The sequence below is a fragment of the Leopardus geoffroyi genome, chromosome C1, assembly GCF_018350155.1.
Source record: "Leopardus geoffroyi isolate Oge1 chromosome C1, O.geoffroyi_Oge1_pat1.0, whole genome shotgun sequence".
Taxonomy (NCBI): Eukaryota; Metazoa; Chordata; class Mammalia; order Carnivora; family Felidae; genus Leopardus; species Leopardus geoffroyi.
The window spans coordinates 125,231,007-125,244,046 of NC_059328.1; the positions used below are offsets into that span (position 1 = coordinate 125,231,007).

General features: G+C 37.6%; 1 protein-coding gene across 2 annotated transcripts in view; it reads right to left on the reverse strand.

The window, feature by feature from the left end:
- Positions 1 to 13,040, reverse strand: part of NCKAP5 (NCK associated protein 5) — a 976,326-nt gene that overhangs the window by 937,049 nt on the left and 26,237 nt on the right. Inside the window, exon 1 of one of the 2 annotated variants that reach the window (XM_045479575.1) lies at positions 3,352 to 3,563. The exons of the other annotated variant lie outside the window; for it this stretch is intronic. The gene's annotated coding sequence lies outside the window, so the exon portion shown is untranslated. Of the gene's footprint in view, positions 1 to 3,351; positions 3,564 to 13,040 lie in introns of those variants that run through there. 2 annotated transcript variants of the gene reach the window in all.

Genomic DNA, 13,040 nt, shown 5'->3' on the forward strand with positions numbered 1-13,040 from the left:
TCTCTCAGAAGCCATGAGAATAACTCCCACATCCAGTTTCCTACCTACCTAAACTGCCACTCAGCAGTGAAATCAAAGAAAATGTATTTTCTGACAAGCAAAAATTTTCAAGTTTACCATGAATACACTTTCACTAAAGGAATGAGTACAGAAAGTATGAAATGAACAGTGGACAAGGAAATTGATGAATGCATAGGTAAATCTAATCAAGCATTGGCATGTAATAGCCACATGATTGTGTCAAATTAGGAAAGCACAAAAACAAGGTAGAACTAAAATATTTTACAACACTAAGAAGTTTATAAGAGATTTTTTTCATAAGGGAAGACACTGCTATTGCATTAAGTTAAGCATACATATAGAATTTTAAGGGCAACAAATAAAAGAATACAAGCCCACAGTGATTAAGAATAATAATAATAATTAAAAAGCTGTGCGATAAGCACAGAGCCTACTTGGGGTTCTCTCTCCATCTCTCCCCCAGCCTCAAAAAAAATAAATAAAATGAAAAAAAAATTTAAACAAATTTGTACAATATCAATCATTAGAGAAGATCTTGAACAATGGGATCTCTAATGTATTACTGGTTGGAGTATAAACTGGTTCAGTAATTTGAAAACCAAATGGTAACCTTCAGTAAATCTGACAAGGCACAATCCCTATAATTCAGCAATTCTACTCCTAAATATAGACCTTTAAAAACTTTTGCATATGGACACAAGGGGACATGATCACAGCAACATTATTTGAAACAAGAAAAAATTGGTTTGGGGTGACAAGTGATAATCAATAAGGAACTTTCCAAATTTCCCAGTAAGAAACTAATTGAATAAAAGGGGCCTTTCCATGGGGCGCCTGGGTGGCGCAGTCGGTTAAGCGTCCGACTTCAGCCAGGTCACGATCTCGCGGTCCGTGAGTTCGAGCCCCGCGTCGGGCTCTGGGCTGATGGCTCAGAGCCTGGAGCCTGTTTCCAATTCTGTGTCTCCCTCTCTCTGTGCCCCTCCCCCGTTCATGCTGTGTCTCTCTCTGTCCCAAAAATAAATAAACGTTGAAAAAAAATTAAAAAAAAAAAAAAAAAAGGGGGCCTTTCCAAGAAGGAGGAGTTATACTTCCCATGGGCTCCCCAAACTCCAGGTGGCTTATGTGCCTAACAACTACCAACAACTCATACTTCATCCTCAAACTTCTTGACACCAAAACAGTCTGACCATCCCCAAGTCCTACAAGGGTCTTCTCCTGTTAAGCTCACCAAAAGGGAGAGCAACAGGATGGAAACATCCCACTGGTGGATCCATTCTGCAGAAAACCCATCCCCAGTGCATCCAAATGCACATAAGCTCAAACACACCTCTAGAAAGGATACTGGGAGACCATCTCCCACTTTGCTGCCAGCGAGTCCCTGTTTGCACCAAGTAATAGTGCTGATATCCGCCCTGACTCCTTGACATAAAAGTTGCAAGAAAACGAAATATCCATTAGCAGGAGAGAATATAGATAAACCACGGAATTTTATACAACACTGAACACTATCATCATGGATGAATCTCACTACCACAATAATGACTGAAAATATGGAGAAGATACCAAGTCACAGAAAAATACACTCAGTAGAGTACCATTTGTGCAAAGCTTAAAAGTATGACAAATAATATGACATAGTGATTAGTCATACATACATACTTAGTACTATTACAAAGAATGACATGGGGATGCTTGGCCGGCTCAGCTGAGACAGCATGCAGCTCTTGATCTTGGGGTCGAAAGTTCAAGCCCCACGTTGGGTGTAAAGATTACTTACAAAAAATAAAATCTTTAAAAAAAAAGAATTATATGGAAAGGATAATTACCTCACCCCAAATTCAGAATAGTGGTGGCATCATTGTGTACTGGGAGAAAGTGAGATATGAGTAGGGATAGGTGCCCACGAGCATCAGTGTTACTGGTAATGTTCTATTTGTTCAGCTGAGTGTTGAAACATGAGTCTTGACTATGTTCTTCTATACGCATTGTCTTAAATATTTCATAATGTTTTAAATGAATAACTACGAGGTAAAGAAGCAGAGTCAGCACATATCATTCCTATAAAGAGGAAAATATGCAAGAATTGAAGAAGGTATCTTTTAGGCTGGGGATGGAGGGCCCCTCGGAGGCCACTCAAATGAAATTCAGTAGAAAGAGAGACATTCTCCAGAATGTTCTGAAGTCATTCTATAGCATTGAGATGCTTATAAACAAAATTATATCTTCACTAGCAGAGGTAGGTGAATCATATAATAGCTTTATTTTAATTAATCACACAAACTTCTGCATAACATTTTTTTTGCCTATCTTTTAATACACTAAACAACCCCTAAACACAATATCCTTTCACTTGTAAATAAACCACTTTCTATATTACCTATGCAAATGTCAACATTTAGGCTGGAATTGCACTAATATTCATTGCATATGCTTCTGGTCTTATAGAGTAGCTCTGCCTCTAAGTATTTGCCAGTGAATGAATGAATAAATTAAATAAATGAAACTGTATTAAAGAGTTAGTGTGTAAAGAATTAGCTTAAATGGCTCAAATTCATGTTGATGGCAGCCAAATACAACATCCAACAAATAAGAACAACTACAAGTCAAGAGCTGTGCAAGGCACTAGGGCTATGAAGACAGTGAAAGTGCTTCCAGAGAAACCATGCCAAACTTGTATCATAACTTTTATTACCTATTATGGAAATGACTCCCCCATTCTCCTATGCCCTTTGTGAAGACAAATTTTGCTCAATTTCCCTCTTTATTCCTATTCAGCAAATAGGCATAGAGGTGGATAAAGGTGACAGTTAAATTAGAGAATGAAATAGAAGCTCTTGGGAGTTCTCTGGTATCTGGGAATCTTTTACATTATATGCATCTCTGTTCATACAGACATCAGAGATTTGATTTTAGCTCTAAGAGCAGCAAATGTTAGCAACAAGGCATTTCTCTGCTTTCTCCAAGTAAAAGATTCCAATTGTTTTCTTTCCTTCTAATGTCTTAAGGTTCCCCCCACCCTTCAAGCAATTAGATTACTTTAGGAGAGAAAATATACAGTTCAAATTTTATTTTAAGAGATAAATTATTGGGGCGCCTGGGTGGCGCAGTCGGTTGGGCGTCCGACTTCAGCCAGGTCACGATCTCGCGGTCCGTGAGTTCGAGCCCCGCGTCAGGCTCTGGGCTGATGGCTCAGAGCCTGGAGCCTGTTTCCGATTCTGTGTCTCTCTCTCTCTCTGCCCCTCTCCCGTTCATGCTCTGTCTCTCTCTGTCCCAAAACTAAAATAAACGTTGAAAAAAAATTTTTTTTTAAAAGAGATAAATTATTTTTACCTTTTTCAACCATCTAGTGGCTTCTTCCACAGCTGCATCTGGTTCTGCATTTTCTGCCACCAAGGGTGAGGTTCCAGAAATTTGCTCTATAATCCTAGCCCATCCCATAGAGGCCAGCCATGAGCTGGGAAGACTCTGGAGATAGGGCTTTTGGAGCAGGTCAGAGTCAAGCACCAATTGTCCTGTCCATGGCCATCCTCTGCTCCTGTCTGGTTGTGCCTGGCACCAACAGAGTGGGAGAGGAGGAAGGCAAGCACGTGGGCATAACTTCCTGCCAGGGCAGGAGCCAGCCTCCAGGCCATGGCCCCAGAGTCTGCTCTGGGAGACTGTTGTTTGTCCAGTTTAACCAGCTCAACCCGAGGGAACCCCATGCCTCAGCACGTAGGGACTAGAGGGGGTGGCAGGACTTCAACAAGTCAGATGTCTGCTTAGCAGAGCTACCTTGAGTTCAAACTCTTCCAGACCAGGCTCACCATCAATCACCTCTACTATGTCAACGGAAAACCTATCATACAAAAATGTCTTCCTCCATTAGTGATCAACACACCTATCCTGGTTAAACCCTCACTAGCAGATCAGCCCAAGGCATAGCTCACCATTTTACCCAGGTGAACATACAGAAAGCCTTGTCTTCAGAAATAGGCAGTCTGCCTGGTTTTGTTTGTTGGTTGGTTTTTTGCTGCAACAATTCATAGAAGAGTGTGAATCAGTCGGCAAGAGGGGAGGGGAAGGAAGATGTGGTTGATACACCCTTAAAAAAGGGTGTTCTGGGTAGTCAAAATATTTATAACTAGAGCATGATCTTCATGGAGTGAGGCTAATGTGTTTCACAAGCAGGCAGAACTGTAAAACTTCTAAACTGAGACACCCGTAACATTTCACATTGCCTATGAAATACTGACAGGAAATACTACTTTCAGAGAAAACTTGATAAAGTTGAGATAATGCAGTGAGAAATCTAACTGCTGAGGAACTGGATTCCTGCCTTCAGCCCTGGTTGGTCCATTCATTTATGGCAGTAAATAAATGTTATGAAAGTTCATGTAAAAACTATTATCTAAATGGTTGAATATGAAAGGCTTGCATTATAGCCAGGCATGCATTTCTGGCAGAGGAAGCACAAGTTTGTTCACAATGTCTTTTTTTAGACTACTTTGAGGAAGAATGTCGTCATTGGAATACTGTGAACCATAGCAAGTTTCATCTTTTTTTTTTTCTTTATGGAATGAGAAATGACATCAGTTTACATGTCATCTGAGAAGAAAGGAATTTCTTTTGTTGAAAGGCATCCACATCTCCCTGTCTTTGCGAGGCTTTGTTACTGAAACAGACTTTATTATTGTTAATTGTTTGTCCATTTATGGGATTGGTAGCTAAATAAATTTTTGTCTCACCAACAAATCTGTGCATTTACACATATTTTATTGACCTAGTAATTTTACCAGTGTTATACGTGTTACACACTCATGACGATCTTAAGGAAATGCTGACACTTAAAACCCCATTACTTTCAACTCGGTAGGAAAATACCATAAGAAGAAAACCTTTAACCCATATGTATAAAACCTAAAAGTATTTCAACCTACCCCACAACGCCACCTTGGCCTGCAAACCTTTTCCTTCTCATGTGTTTTTCTATAATGATAAACATATTCCAGTTAACTTCCAAGCAGCACTCAAAGAATAATCCGTGGCTGCCCTATTTCTAGCTCCTTTACCCATTTGGTATCGGTGTTGTCACTTCTAATGTTTTAATCACTCTCAAATATATCCCCATGGCCACTGCCTCTGTGTAGTCCCTAGACATCTTTCACCTGAATTAATCTCTCAACCCATCTCTCCACTTTCAATCTTCCTGTCTATAATCCACTTTCCATCACTTTGAGGCTCCTCTGGCCTCGTAGATAAAGTCCAAAAGCCTACAATGTGGTACCCAAAGCCCTCATGATGTGGGGAAGCTTTTCTCCCTCTAACCATTTCACCAAGTTCTCCCATTCCCATTCTATATGCCAATCATAGAAAAATGGTTGTGGTTCTCAAAAGCACCATGCTCTCTCTCACCCATAAGCCTTCATATCTTTGCTCTCCTCTGCCGAAAAAACACTTCTTTCCAACTTTCCCACCCATGACTGAAACCTTTACCCATTGGACTCCTGCTTGTCTCTTACAATTCCATTCTGGCAGTACTTCCAAATGGAAGCCTTCTCTGACATGCCTCTGCCCTACACTTGGTTAAGCGCCTTCTGTATGCTCTCTGGGTACTAAGTGTTTGACACGTGTTTGTAGAATGAATCCTTTACCCTAATAAGCATTTCCAATTCCATGAAACCTCTGAAGTGACCATGATTATTTGCTTGCCATCCCATCCACATGGTTTGTATATGCCCATCTCCACACCTTTCCCCACTATCCACCACCTTGGGATGTTTTCCTTCTTCAGGGAAGATCTCTCTGAACATTTATTTCAATCCTAGGCAATGTTTCTGACCTCTGAATCCATGGCACATTTTGCATATGTTTCTCAATTAGCATTTATTTATACACAGTGCCAGTGACATCACTTATATTTTAGCTTTTGAGTTTTTCAGCTTTTTTTTATGGATATACATCTACTTCTCCTGTCAATTACACTTTAAGCAAGTTAAAAACAGGGAGAAAAGAGAGAGCCAAAGCATAAGAGACTTAAAAACTGAGAACAAACTGAGGGTTGATGCGGGGTGGGAGGAAGGGGAGGGTAGGTGATGGGCATTGAAGAGGGTATCTTTTGGGATGAGCACTGGGTGTTGTATGGAAACCAATTTGACAATACATTTCATATATTAAAAAATAATAATAATAAAAAATAAATAAAAAATAAAAAATACATTATGGAAAAAAAAAACGGAGAAAAATACCACTTTGTGCTTGTGTTCTTTCTCCTTCAAATTCACATAGTTCAGCAGCACTGTGTACATAACAGATAATCAATACATATCATTTAACATTTGTTATATGATTAAGGACAAAATTAATAAAGACTACATTGTGTGATAAAAATGTTTCATTTTCAAACAAATAAATTATTTCAAATGAGATCATAAACAAAAAGAGAAATTCATGACCGTCAGCATGATTTACTGTAGGCTGGCATGTAAAGCCTTGTGAAGCAGCTATAATGGAAACTCCAATTATTGTGCCAACAGTGTGAATGCACTCAGCTGCAGGACAAGCCAGATGTCAATCAAAAGTGGAATAAAAACAAGATGTACACTCTCCAAACGAATTTGTATGTATATTTAATCAAAGAACTCACAGTCCATATGGCAGTAGTAAAAGCAAAAAAGAAAATTAAAGGAAACATAAAAAATAACAAAACACTAAATGTCAGAAGTAAATTAAACAAATCGTTAACACAATAACTGTAAGTGGGTTAAACTCCCCTAATATCTATTCACACTCATCATAAACAACATTCAATTACATGCCTTCTAGAAAACATACATACCAAACAAAGTGACTCTGAAAGACTGCTCATCCCACAAATATTCTTTTGTAGGGTATCGACTATATACCAACACCACACTAAATGACATAAAGATTAAATGTTAAAAGACAGACAGGGATATACAAGGCAAATGCAAACAAAAAGGAAGCAAGGGTCACAATATTAACATTAAGGAGGTATCATTAAAGGCAAGAAGCATTATGTAAAACAATAAATTGTTTTATCTGTGTGTCTCTTAATGAAAACAATCTATCAGAATACTCATTGGAAGTGGTAAATATATGCATCTATCTTATAGAGCTGTACTAAGTAAAAAAAATTCATTTAAAACACCCACCTCAATACCTGCCACATGATACGTGCTCAAAACTTTTTGGTTTTTTTTTTTTTTAGTACTTGTAATAGTAGTACTAACAAGTTATGCTAGTCATTGATATTCAGGCTGTAGATAATATAACACCAAAGTAAATAAAGGAAAATACTGGAAATATAAGGAGAAATTTATAGAATCATAATAAAAACAGAATGAGTTGGGGCACCTGGGTGGTTCAGTTGGTTAAGCGTCCTACTTCAGCTCAGGTCATGATCTCACCGTTTGTGAGTTCAAGCCCGGCGTCAGGCTCTGTGCTGACAGCTCAGAGCCTGGAACCTGCTTCAGATTCTGTATCTCCCTCTCTCTCTGCCCCTCCCCTGCTCATGCTCTGTCACTCTCTGTCTCTCAAAAATAAATAAATGTTAAAAAAAAAAAAGAGTGAGTAGGTTTTATCATACTTCTTTTTGTTCTTAAAGGAACAAGTGACAAAAACAAAAAAAGGTAATAGGATATAAATAATAATGACTGATAATATATGTTGGGATGAGTGTATGTGTGTATGTAGATGCATGCATTTTTGTATATTCTACAAACTCCATGATCTACAAAAAAATAATTGCTTTCCTTCCATTGTTCATAGAACATTTACTAAAATTAACCATTTATTAAATCAAAATACAAATCACGATTGCCAAAGCAAAAGATAGGCATTATTCTTTGATGTCTGCAAGAAAACTGGAAGTAAATTACAAAATGATAGCAAACAAACAAAAACTTGAGAAGTTATAATTATTCTTCCAAATAGCTCTAAGATCAAAGGGAATATAAAAACCAAAATTATAAAATAATGGAATAATTAAAAATTATGATAGTGGAAACAGGGTATAGAAAAATTTGTGGGATGCAATCACAACTGTACTCAGAGGTAAACCAACATCTCTAAATGATTCGATTAATCAAAAATTAGTAATAAATAATAAGTGACGAATGTTTGTATCTAAAAAGGTAGAAATACAAATTTAGGAAAAGCTTAGGAAAATTAATATAGTTTGAAGCAGAAAATAATTTTAAAAGCAGAAAATGTAAATAATTTGAAAATGGGCTTAATGTCTTCTTTCCATAAGAATAAAAATAAAACCGGGGCATCCAGGTGGCTCAGCTGATTGAGCATCTGACTCTGGGTTTCAGCTCAGGTCATGATCTCCAAGTTTGTGTCGTGATTTCAAGCCCTGTCTTGGGCTCTGTGCTGACGGTGCAGAACCTGTTTGGGATTCTCTCTCCTCTCTCTCTGACCTTCACCTGCTCATGCTTGCTCTCTCTCTTTCAAAATAAATAAACTTAAAAAAAAAAGATTGGGGCGCCTGGGTGGCTCAGTCGGTTAAGCATCCAACTTCGGCTCAGGTCATGATCTCACGGTCTGTCAGTTCAAGCCCCGCGTAGGGCTCTGTGCTGACAGCTCAGAGCCTGGAGCCTGTTTCAGATTCTGTGTCTCCCTCTCTCTCTGCCCCTCCCCTGTTCATGCTTTGTCTCTCTCTGTCTCAAAAATAAATAAACGTTAAAAAAAAATTAAAGAAAAAAAAAGATTAAAAATAAAACTATGATAAGAGTATGAAGAAAAACCACAGTATTCCTGAATAAAAATTAGGGTGAATATGAAAACACAGAAAAATAAAAGGTTAGAGTGGGAGAGAGCCAAAGCATAAGAGACTCTTAAAAACTGAGAACAAACTGAGGGTTGATGGGTGGTGGGAGGGAGGGGAGGGTGGGGGATGGTTATTGAGGAGGGCACCTTTTGGGATGTGCACTGGGTGTTGTATGGAAACCAATTTGACAATAAATTTCATATATTGGGAAAAAAAGAAAACACAGAAAAATAGATGGCTTTTTATATGTAAATATAAACATGTATATAAGCTACACACACACACATACACACACACACACACACACAAATATATATGTTTGTATTTGGAGAGAAGGAGAGATGTATATCTCTTACAAAGCATACCATATACCTGGCCTAACAATTTTGAAGATGTCAATAATCTATAGGTAAATTTCTCTTGGAAAACAATAATTAAAAATTACTGAATAAAATAATCATTAAAATTAATTTGTCCAGGAAAATGGGAAAAATTAAAGAAGCAAGGGAAAATGAGTGTCCAAAAATTCTTTTTTAAAAAGTCATTCCATTATGGGGCGCCTGGGTGGCGCAGTCGGTTAAGCGTCCGACTTCAGCCAGGTCACGATCTCGCGGTCCGTGAGTTCGAGCCCCGCGTCGGGCTCTGGGCTGATGGCTCAGAGCCTGGAGCCTGTTTCCGATTCTGTGTCTCCCTCTCTCTCTGCCCCTCCCCTGTTCATGCTCTGTCTCTCTCTGTCCCAAAAATAAATAAACATTGAAAAAAAAAATTAAAAAAAAAAAAAGTCATTCCATTATTACATACAACTAATTTCAAGGAAAAAATTTCCACACAATAATAACAATATCATCATTATCACCATCTTTATCACCATTATCTTAGCAATAGACACATTTATTTAATGCTTACAACCAGCCAAGAGCTGTCATAGGGCTTTGCCTGTATAATCTCATTTAATCTCACAAAGTCTATCTATAATCGATGCTTGTGTTCACATTTTATAGGTAATGAAACTCATTCTTAGACAAGTTAAATAACTTTCCCAAGGTCATAAAACCTGCAGGTGAACAAGCCAGCGTTTAAACTGAGGTCTGTATATGTCCCCAAAGCCCATGGGCTCAATGACCATACTTCACTGCCTTGTGGATACAAACAGTTTCGAGAACACAGAAAAAGATAAACACGCTCCAGATTAATTTTGTGAACCTTCATAAACCTGACAGGAAAACGTGATGAAGCTGGCAAATAACACAAACAAGAAAAAGTATAGGCAAATAAGCAAATAATAAAAAAGGAAAAATACAATGATGGTGGTGAGGATGATTTTTATGAATTCTTAACTAAAAGAGTAACAAATCAAGGCCTACAACTTCAAAAAGGAAGAAAGAACCATAAACAAGAAGTGTCTGATATGATTTAATGTATTACAACACTAGATCAAGTAGATCCTATATACCTATACAGATGTTTAAGAAACATTTGTGAGGGGCACCTGGGTAACTCAGTCAGTTAAGCATCTGACTTCAGCTCAGGTAATGGTCTCACAGTCTGTGGGTTCAAGCCTTACATCAGGCTCTGTGCTGATGGCTCAGAGTCTGGACTGGAGCCTGCTTCAGATTCTGTATCTCCCTCTCTCTCTGCCCCTCCCCTGATTGTGCTGACTCTCTCTCTCAAACGCAAATAAACATAAAAAATTTTCAAAAAAAATAAAAATAAATAAAAGACATTTGTGAAATTCAGCATCTATTCCTCATTTTTGCTAATTCAAGGTGAATCAGAAATAGAAGAGTGTTTCTATAGTATGGTAAAGAAGTTCTATCTGAAACTAATAGTCAAATGTAATAAATAATAAAATATGACCTCTTTGATTCAGGAACAATACAGGAATACCATGACAGAATATTGCTGATCAATACAAGGAGAATAGAAAAAAAAAAGAGGGAGATATATAAGTATTGGGGGAAAATTAACTGTTTTCAGACGCTCATGCTTTTTGCTTTGGAAAGTGAAGGAAGATTAAGTCCATCACCTTTGGGAATTCCATACTCCAGGTGGTAAATGGTAATAAGTGCTTTAAATGATTTGAATAGAGGTAGAGCATAATCTTTTGGTTATGAAGTTTAATTTTTTTAACATCAAAAACTTTCACAGACTTCTATGTGATAATTTTGTGTTTTTATCATTTGCTGAATCGGAGAAAAGATTATGATTAAAACCTACTATGAGTTTAGTAATTTTTTAAAAGGCCATTGTAATTCATTCATTCACTATACTATGTGTGTGTGTGTGGGGGGGGTGAATTTACACACCCTTTGCAATAACTCCATCTCCCTCCCACTCACAAGAGTTCGTGGCCCACGGGCAGGAACAACTGCTGGAGACATCTTCAGAAATCGGTAAACAAGAAATCTGAGTGGGAGAGTATCGCCTGAAGGAATAGCCTGCATGCTTCTCAGGCATGGCTTCGTGCCTCACTGTTTTACAAAAACTGTGAAAGGTACCTGATAAGTGCATGAAGTTCAGTTCCTATATTTACATAGTAGATTAGAAGGACTCTGATTCACCCATGTAATTTCTAATTAGGAAAGATCAGATAGGGAAAACCAAGTTGTCAAATGTTAATAGAAAAAGATACATGCTACATATTATACAGGACAAATTAAAATCACAAGGCAAGAGAAGAGGCTGCAGAGACTTAAAGAGTCAGATATTTACTCTTTAAGAAAGGAGAATGCACAGTTCATAAACAAACTTCCAATGCCTCCCAATGTAGTCACATATGTACAAGCGTAAAGATTTACAAATAAAATAGCAAATAATGGCAATTAAATGGAAACCAACAACTTATTGAAAGATAATTCATCCATTAAAAGCTTTTCCATTCAAAATGGATTTCAGCCAGAAACTGGTTTTTCATTCCTCCCTGTAGTATGCATTCTTGGTAGCTACTTTCAGAACATTGCCAACACTATTACACATTTGCTTTATATAGCTTTCAAGTTGCTCTGCAGTTTCTCTCTGGCCAAAATCTTTACAAAAACTACTGGGGGAATAAGAAGCATAGACAGGTCGCCTCCCAGGCTTGGAATCCATTGCCTGAACACTTTCTATCCAAATTTCTATTGCTCCCTTACAGTTAGAATGGATAGTGATCTCAGCTAATTATTTTATCACTGAGTTCAGCAGACTATAGAAGGATGAATCAGTGACCTGCATTCAACTTGTACCATTTGTCACCATTCACACTGAATTTTGGGTTTGTTTGTTTGTTTGTTTGTTTTGTTTTGTTGTTGTTGTTGTTTAACCCAGGTAGACCTAGAAAGAAGTCAACAAATCCATCTCTGGCCCTTACTAACTGGAAAAAATTTACCTTGCCTTTCTGAACCTCAGTCTCCTGATCAGTAGAAAGAAAACACAGGATCACGTGGAATTATCACAGTAATGAGGTTAAAGTACCTGATTCACATCAGGCATTGCCTCAGGGAGTTTTCACACTTCTCTCTTGTTCTTCTGTACCCTATGTTCCCAGTTTTAGGCATTAGTCCACGTCCTCTAGCTCCAATATGTCTAACTCTGGTTTTAAGGCTTTGAAATAAATCTTAATATTTGAGGCTGCCTTGGGAAAGCATATTATCAGCTCCTTCAAGACTCAAAACAACAGAAACTTCCCTTCCATTTTCTCTTCTTTACTGTGCCAACAGTTGGAACACGTGCCTTCAATTCAAAGCATATTAAGGAATATATTGCCAAGATGCTCAGTAATTGTTCTCAGATGCACGCCTTATTTCAAATAAATGGTAAGATTCTTAAACATAAAGAGAAATGGTTTCTACTCCTTTGCTCCTCAACAATGAAGTCCAGGTTACTTCTCCATACATGGTGGTCTTAGTAGATACTTGTTAGCCTACTCTCACTATTATGAAACAAACCAGGAAATTTTTCAAAAATAAAAAAATAAAGTAAAATAAAAATAAATAAATATGAGTCTATGTCATTTATCAAACACACTTAACTGTCCTTTAAAGATAATACCATTACAATGAAACTTTAATTCACTGGTAAATTCAGATGGTTAAATAGTGGGCAGAAATTTCTACAAATAATATTTCTCTGAAAGCTATAGGACATCTTAAAGATTTGATTCAAGTGTACTTGGCCACATCTAGGACCAGGTCTTATAGACCAGTTAGCTGTTATTCAAATATTCAGGGGCAGGTAGTGGGTTTAACCTAGCAAATAACATACTTCTGCA